Source organism: Aegilops tauschii, chromosome 5 (assembly GCF_002575655.3).
Source record: "Aegilops tauschii subsp. strangulata cultivar AL8/78 chromosome 5, Aet v6.0, whole genome shotgun sequence".
Classification (NCBI taxonomy): Eukaryota; Viridiplantae; Streptophyta; class Magnoliopsida; order Poales; family Poaceae; genus Aegilops; species Aegilops tauschii.
In genome coordinates, this window is record NC_053039.3 from 448,174,937 (window position 1) to 448,183,537 (window position 8,601).

Below are 8,601 nucleotides of genomic sequence, written 5' to 3' on the forward strand. Positions count from 1 at the left end.
TCTCTACAAATTTCTCTTGGCAGCTTGGTTATATGGTAAAAGGGTTCGGTCATTCCCATCATGAATTCCACACAACCTGTAAAACAATTGAATACTGGGTGATCCTTGGCCCTGTAGAACTACGTACTGATAGTCATATGCATGGATTTTTCCACCAGTTCAAAGAAGAGGTATCTAACATTAAATACGAATGCGCACCTGATCAAGCCACGTTCCTTGGTAGTGGCCATGTGTATTCCTTCTTGGCCACAACGTACTGCACATAATAGTTTCGTGTGCGGCATCACACATATATGCGGACCTGCATTAGAAGGGGCGGAAGAGAAACTAAGTAGACATTGGAAAGACATGGATTAGTAGTGCATAAGGCGTTGCACTGTAAACTGAAAGCTAGTAACTCAAGATATTGTGTTTGGAGAGGTAGATAGATAAGGTGTAGTCTTGCTTGATCTGGACCTAAGATAATACTCCCCCATTTCTAAATATATGTCTTTTTAGAGATTACAATATACCACGCGTCGTGCCACGAGCTGGGTTAGTGGGACCAGACGGAATGCGGTCACGTGGGATCGCCACCATCAGTCACCCTATCTCGACTAGTACAATGCCCGTGCGTTGCCACGGGCTTTTGAAATATTTTGCTAGAGTTATATAAACATAATGCATGTTAAATTTTACATATTAAAGAAAAGATAACACAAACACAATCGGGTAATAATTGAAGTATACTTTACTCGCAATGTAAATTATTAACAAAAAGACAATTGGAAGATGTATACATGTAGACTGATTATCCCACTAAAAATCTTTAGAAATTAAGATCTGCTTGACGTGCTTAAGAAATCCTCGTGCAATATCAGAAATATTGTTTTTAGCTTCATTCGCATAATATCTGAGCAAGTATAATAAAAACCTCTTCCTTGACTCATACCCATTCTGCACAAGCAATATATGTAATTAGCACAAATACTTCTCATCAAAGATCTTAAAATATGTAATGGAGAGTACACACCGTACAAACCGGATAAACAATTCTTTACCGTCCCACCAGAGCATAAAACAAAAAGTAAAATAGCCGGACACATCCCTTCCATTTCCTAAATTAATTTTATCTTGAATATAGTGATAACAAAAATAAATACCTGTATTTTATATGTTATGATAATGAAATATATAAATTTACCAGTCTATACTCGTTGGAATCCCAAACAGAAATAAACGTTACCATCTAGATACATCTGAATGCCCGTGTGTTGCCATGGAACAACAAATTTAATGCATTGATAAAAAAATCATTTTAATTCACAACATGTCGCTTGCGGCTTATGATTTCTTTGCAACAAATATCACTGAGTATTGCTGTTAAGACAAAATCCATGACTGCATTCAAGTTTGACGTGGACATATTTACAATGACCAAATATAGGGAACTCATGCCTTCTACTCTGCAATGATGACAAAGCTGACAATTGACTTACCTTCAATTTTGCCATGCACTCTAGGATACACTAATGAGGTCTCTTCTCCACCCAACTCGGACAAATAAATACTACTCTCCATATCACAATTTACCTACCGCACAGGCAACACACATTTCAAAATTTAAATGTACTCAAGCACTTTGATCAACAAATTGTCGCTTACATGTCACAAAATTTATCATCGAATTCGTATTACAAAAAACTCCAATGGTATAATTTTATGACACATAACAGATATATCATCGATTAAGTTTGGTGGTCAAAGTTAAATCATAGAGAGAGTATATACACACTACTTTTCTTACAAAATTTAATCTATGAAAACATCTTCTCTTCCCCCTTGCAATCCATCTCCTCGGCTTTGCCGGAAGCTTTTTTTGCAATAGAAGCCACACTTTAATATGAAAATGAGACATACATCATTTGGTAATATCCACACATTCAATAATGGACTCGAATGGTGCTAACTCTGCTCTGAACTACAACGGGATCTACCTTTGCCATACACGACGCTTCCAACACCATCACAACAAATGCTCTGTCAGCTAACAATCATAGAAACATCTGAATGGTTAAATGATGTTTTTGTTGACACTTGTTTACATATCGTCGACATATTTCAATGGGCATACACTACTTGCCATGTGTTACATCAAAATATATGACCACAGCATCAGCTCTCCTTCCCCTCATTCCGTCTGCCATCGAGACAGGGACCTGAACTTTGTGCTGCTGTTATTGATTTAATGAAAAGAAAGTTATTTATCTCTATTAGAACACAAATGCTTAGATAGCATCTGCAAGTCATGGAAGGATTATGTGGCTTGGATAGCATCTGCAAGTTAGGGAAGAATTATGCGACCGTGTAATATTTGGACAGGAACAAAAGTCATGAAAACATAAAAGTAAAGTCCATTAAGACATAAACAATACAGTCTTATCATGTCTTAGGTTTTAACTTTCTTATTAGTGTACCAAATTGGCTCAAATATCTACCTACAGCCTGAAAAATAAGAATGAACGAGATCATACAATCAAGATGGAGGTTGCCATGCTCTTTTCTTTGTGCAGATCATCAAAATGAATAAACAGATACATAAACAGAAAATGATGAAATGGAACTTATTCAGCCTATTGGTCTTAGAGCATTGTATAAAATTGATACTTTGTCCAATCCATATTACTTGTCGCTCAAACAGATGTATCTAGCATTGATATACGTCTAGATACATCCATTTCAGCACAACTAATATGGATCAGTGGGAGTAATAGATCATGCAGTCAAGTGAACAATTGATAAAGCACTAAACATTCCTTGGGTGATCACACACTCGACAAGTGAACAGTACTCCTTAATAACTATGATAAATGAATTTCATCTAAAAATACTATGATAGACAAAGTAAATGGAAAGAGTACTATGTGCTTACTTAACTTCGTTATTGTCTATCAAGATTGGCAATGATGTTGCAGAAGATGTTCTGGAATATCAATCTAAACGAGCTAAATTATCAAAGCTACAAAATGATTGGCTCAGTATCTTGTCTACAATTTTAGATTAACAATTATTTGACAGTTTCTCATCAAGCGGGGATTTAAATACTGATCGTTCCATTCTTGAAGTGGAGTTCACACGGCGCAGTGAGAATTTCTACTCAAAAATTAAGATGACGTATTGACATGCAAGTTCAATTTAAAGGTCAACTTTAATGCCAACCATAAATCGACTGGAAGTGCATCTACGCATGGATGTTACGGAGCTTTCAAGTAGTAACAATAAACTACAGAGATAATAGTGCACCTCTAAATGTAAGACCGTCCAAGCAACAATATTTTTTTGTCAGTACAAATGTAGTTGATGTTGTCAAAATAATTCATCTTCTTGGTCCATAAAAGAGGAGAAACTTAACACCAGAACATCTTATCATAAGTGAGCCAAGTTGTTTTCTTGCAAGAGTGGGAATTCTTGGAATATCCTTCAACCATACAAAGTTGTCGACATTTTCAACCCTGAACCTGCGAAAGATTGATGCCCACGGCCCACCTCATATTTTCATGAAAAGATTTACTTGACAGGATATGCATAGGAACCTTGCTATATGGACGACAAAATTCAGACGACTCCCATGTCCACAACGGAGCAACGGTCACTGGATTTGTAGTCGTCCACCTTTTGTCTATATAGAGCAGTTTCATATGCATAGAAAACTATTATGTAGAGATGGAACCTTCATCAAGCAAGGAAATATGCTAGTCATGACTCAAGGAGATAATTTCACTTACATACATTAGTGCATCTATCAGTTGATGCAACCAACTTATAAGCCCAATTAATCAAGTCATTTTGTTTGTTGGATCAAGCCATGTTTGGACAACATGGTCAACTGCAGCTCTTACTTCATCTCTCGGGACTACACAATAAAAACATACTTATTCATTTGAACTTCAAAATTTTAAACGAACAGAGTGTCAAAAATAAATAAATGAATCGGAAAGTAAAGAAGAGCGTTTTATATTCGTTTGAAGGGAAAAGAATCTGATCTCTACAACTTGCCAATTTGAGAAGAAAACTAACACAAAGAGAAACCAATTTGGCATGTGATGCTGGTATAAATTGTGCATGCGCCCTTCTTCTCAGTTTCTCACATATGACAAATTAGTAAAGCATTAGAATATTGAAGGAGAGAACTTTACATTCAATTGAATAAATTAAAGCAGGATTCGGGCATCAGCGGTTTATAATATTTGAAAAATAAATAACACAAGATAAGAAGAAATAAATTAACCTTGCGTCATGCTAATGAAAATGTATAATATTAGAGCAGAAATGACCTTCAGCTCTGAACGATCAAAAGAAGCAGCACACACAGTGCACAAAGAGTAACAACTTGTCAAACTATATGTTTAGAAAAGTTGCTTCTTAGCTCTGATAACCGGATTTAGCAATCAAAAAAGCTTTCCAAAAGTGCATCTGTTCTATCTTAGATTAGGCTAACTCAGTAACTTCTTCCACGGTTCTAGTCTTTGTTTACAAAAGAAAAGGTCTAGTATCGCAAAACCTTTAAATGGAAAGCTTTTCAGATCATAAAAATATATTCAATTACTTACCTAATTCTGTAGTCCAAAAATTGCCCGACTGCTCTGCTGAGGAAGGGAATGGCCTGATCCGCAGTCCAGCGAGTTGCTACAACCATTCCACAATGTGCATGCCCAACAACTACACTGGATCAATGGCCTTATTGCAACACTGCGTGGTGAGATGGAACCCAATAGTTGTCGCAGTCAGGCAATCCTTAACATTTATAGCCCCTGGATGAACAGGAGGAAGCATCATGACGTACATAGCAGCACATGATTTACTTTAAGATGTTTCTTGCTCAGAATCTGTACTAAGATGATTAGAAATTCGTCTTAGGGTGATACATACTTGTGCCTTGGACTTCCTTATGAAAATATCACTCCGGTCATATCCACCGAACTCTAGGAACACTTCCTAAGGATTCTTTGAGAGGGCTTACTGCAGGACGTTCCAAGGGCACACCATTGCTACATGTATATTCATGTTGTGGATTGCCCTGAATAGAAATTAATAGTTAACCAAAGAAGAAGCGATACATTTTCATCAATCAAATCGTGTCAATGAAATTAGTTAGATAAATGTCATGAGTACTTCATAAGTAACAAAATGATTGACACTCCACCTAAGACAAGTAAGCTTGTTCGTTTGAAATGGACATCACTTTATTCAGGGGGTTCGTTCATTGGGAATTTACCTTTTCACATAGCAGGAGCAGAAATCTGCGAGGATGAATGTCTCCATGATTTGTGACAGGAGAACTATAGCCCACCAGCACGAAGCCAACATACAGTCACGAGTAAGCAAAACCTATAGGAGACATTTTAGTAGTTTAACGATCAACGCTTCCAGAGAAAAGGCTATGACAGCCCAGCTTTTTTATAAAAGAAAAGTATTGGGAACACCTGCGTTTTACAGAGCAAAGCAATGGCAGGGGTAAAAAGAAATTCCCACGGATCAACACAATAGCCTGCTGGGAACAGAAGAGCACGGAGCAAGCGCACACATAAAAAAATAGGAGAGCAGTCCATCATATAGACTGGGTTTTCATCTCGAACAACTCACGAACAAGTAGCTTCCAAGTGGACACATGCACACCTGTATTTGGAATTTAAAATTCCTTGAGATGCAAGCATGAGCAAGTATCAGTTTTGATCCATAAAACATGTGGTGTCTCTTTTTCTAATTATTATATATATCCTATAACATCATTAGATGTTATCAATCTATATCTATAAAAGTGGAATGAAAGTGAAATCGAGTCATGATATCAATCAAATTATGATCTCAACTGTGGAATGAAAGTGAAATCGAGTCATGATATCTCGCTGAATTGGACATTGCATATGTTGTCCAACTTGAGTTCAAGTAGTCACCAGCAAGACCCTGCTAACTAACCTCGTACAGAACCTTTACCTCTAGATCTAAATTGGCGAACTTGCATGGAAATTGGAACTAATTTTTAGCATAGAGGGAAAGGGGAGAGGAGCACTCACCTGCGATGTTGCATGACGTTCATCGACCCAGCAGCATTCAAGCCAAGATATGCCCTTAGTGTTCTAAAAATCTGCAGAACATTCCATAAAACATTAAGTGTATCCTACATACAGAACAGGAGAAAGATCGATGCATGCCTGTAAAATCAAGAACCACTAAATCTGATTCAAACACAAAAGAACAAGGGAGAACTTATGATATCCTGCTAGGCCACAGCCAGCACCACCGCTCCACCATGACCTCCTCGTCAGTCCCGCGGCCAGCAGCCACATTAACGTGAGGAGACATGGGGGCACGGGCCGGTGAACATAAACCATGCATGTACAGTTGAGATATAGCAAAATAAAGAGAATCACTCAAACTGGGAGGGCCAGGACGTTATTCTGTAGGCGATAATGGATTCGTGAAATAAAGTGGGCGGCCACCCTATTTCGTCATAATGGATTCATGAAATCTGTGGACAAGAAAAGAGATTCACCACAGGTGACTTTCATGTTAACTGAAACTACACAGTAACTGGCAAGCTTTATAAAAGATGCAAGCCTTAGTATTCGTTCAAGATCATAATAAGAAATTGTAATTTAAGGTAAAGACGTCTTAGCAAGTTCATGAGTTGGCCTCACCTCGGAGCATCCCAGCAGAAGCCATCCCACAGCCAGGCGCATCAGCACGATCAAATGAGTGTACGACGATGGACGTCTCATACGCAGTTGTCTGATAACCGGTGGACAAAGGAGGAGAGCCTCATCATCAGTAGCAGCATGGTGGACTTCAACCCCAGCGTTGTGCTCCGCCCAACGAACATGGACGTCGCCGCCGCCGGCCCGGTGGAGCTCAAACAAGAGAGACTCTACTGCTTGCTGGGAGGGGTCGGGGAGGGTCAAAGCACATGAGCATTGACGGGTGAAGAGAGAGTAGGCCGGGGATGTGGCGTTCTGAGCAATGCCGGTTGTCTCTGCAGATTAAGCATATTGTAATTGCAAAAAAAACATAGTTGCTATTGTTATTTATCTATCTATATTGCTCAAGACAAGAATTTGATTAATGTGGTGACGACTATAATCTGGCTTTCTAGGCTATAATACTTAAGGAATATGATTGTACTAAACTATAATATTAGTGGTCGCAGCTTGTTAAAGTGTTAGTGTATTGTAAGTCTCAATCAGGCTTGTAATGTCAATTTGTTCTTTGCCATCGGAAGTGATGCACTGCTTTGAACAACTTCCTTTTTATATCTTTTCTGCCCATAGCTATTGAATCCTTTTGAACTTCATCCACAGCCGGACTGTTACAGAAGATCATCCAGTTTTGATATACTTTTTCGTACACACATCAGGTCATAAACTAAAAGTGTGTATGGTTCACACATGAGAAAGGGATATTGGCAGGTGTCAAGACACGACATTTTTTGCCTGATAGAAATTTATTGCATGGTATATTCAGGACAAAAGGAGCATGGGACTTACCGATGACAATGAAAGGCGGTGAGTGAAGCTGGACTGAAACTTCTTCAACAGGTCGAGTTTCATGAATCTGATCTACAGAAAATGAGTTAATATGACTAATTATTGTACAAAACAATATAAGCTATATGGCAGAAACGACACATTGCGAAATTGAATAGTGCAAACCTACCCCTTCATGGATAGAACATCCCAATCAAGCGTTTGACTGTAGAGGAACAGATGGCTCAACCTATTATCCTAACCCACGTACAGATTTTGCAGGACTCACAATTTCCATCATCCATGGTTGCAGCCGCCAGCAGCGCCGCCGACCCGATGGCACTCCTGTTGGGGCAGTACGACGCCAACGAGCTCGCTGACATGGCGACCTTGATAGCAGAGTTCCCTCGTGACGCGAACTTCTCCACAAAAGTCAATGGCTCTTACACAAAACAATAGAATTGCATGTGTGCAACAGGATGCAACAATGGTATATAAGAATCTCATATCTTGCGAGGGTGAGAAGCAGATCGAAGAGTCGCTGATGTGCTTGGAGGAGGGGCAAAGTGAGTTTTCTTCCCATCTCGTTCACGCGTCTGCCCCTCCTTGTTAGCTGCTTCAGCATCTTAACCAATCACCCTCTTTTTCAGTTTACGGGATGTTTAGTTGGATCAGGGGAGGAGATGGGGGGCGGGGGGCACCGGGAGCCGGGATCCAGGGAGGTTGGAGGTCGGGTGGCGCCGGGAGTGAGGGAGAAGGTGGGGGCGGGGCGGCGCCGGGAGTGAGGGAGAAGGTGGGGGCGGGATGACGCCGGGATCGGGGGAGGAGATGGGGGGGCGAGCGGCGCCGGGAGCAGAGGAGGAGGTGGGGGCTGGCGGCGAAGGGATCCGGAGGCCTCGTTCGAGGGCACTCTCGCTCGTGCGTGAAGTCGGGGATCTTTTTTCGTTGTTCTTTTTTCGGCCGTTTTTTTCTGGTGCGATGGGAGGTTTGACGGGCGTGGGGGATCGCTGTGAGGTGGGAGGGAGGACCAAAATAAACCAGAGGAGGTAGGACAAAAATAAATCAAGGGAGGTGGGACAAAAATTAACCGACGGAGACTATC

The 8,601-nt window shown here is 40.2% G+C and overlaps 1 long non-coding RNA gene across 9 annotated transcripts; it reads right to left on the bottom strand.

The window, feature by feature from the left end:
• Window positions 1-1,853: 1,853 nt before the first annotated feature.
• On the bottom strand, window positions 1,854-8,376 carry LOC120965267 (uncharacterized). Of its 9 annotated transcripts, none has more exons than XR_005757877.3 (10): window positions 7,690-8,371; window positions 7,521-7,592; window positions 6,678-7,009; window positions 6,054-6,124; window positions 5,463-5,677; window positions 5,255-5,367; window positions 4,909-5,056; window positions 4,590-4,790; window positions 3,769-3,892; window positions 1,854-3,658 (listed from the first exon to the last, which is right to left on the bottom strand). It is a non-coding gene; the product is annotated as an uncharacterized lncRNA (long non-coding RNA). The 9 variants fall into 9 exon arrangements; XR_005757875.3 differs by having other exon boundaries at window positions 1,854-3,689; XR_012183026.1 differs by having other exon boundaries at window positions 3,765-3,892.
• Between the last annotated feature and the right edge of the window lie 225 nt (window positions 8,377-8,601).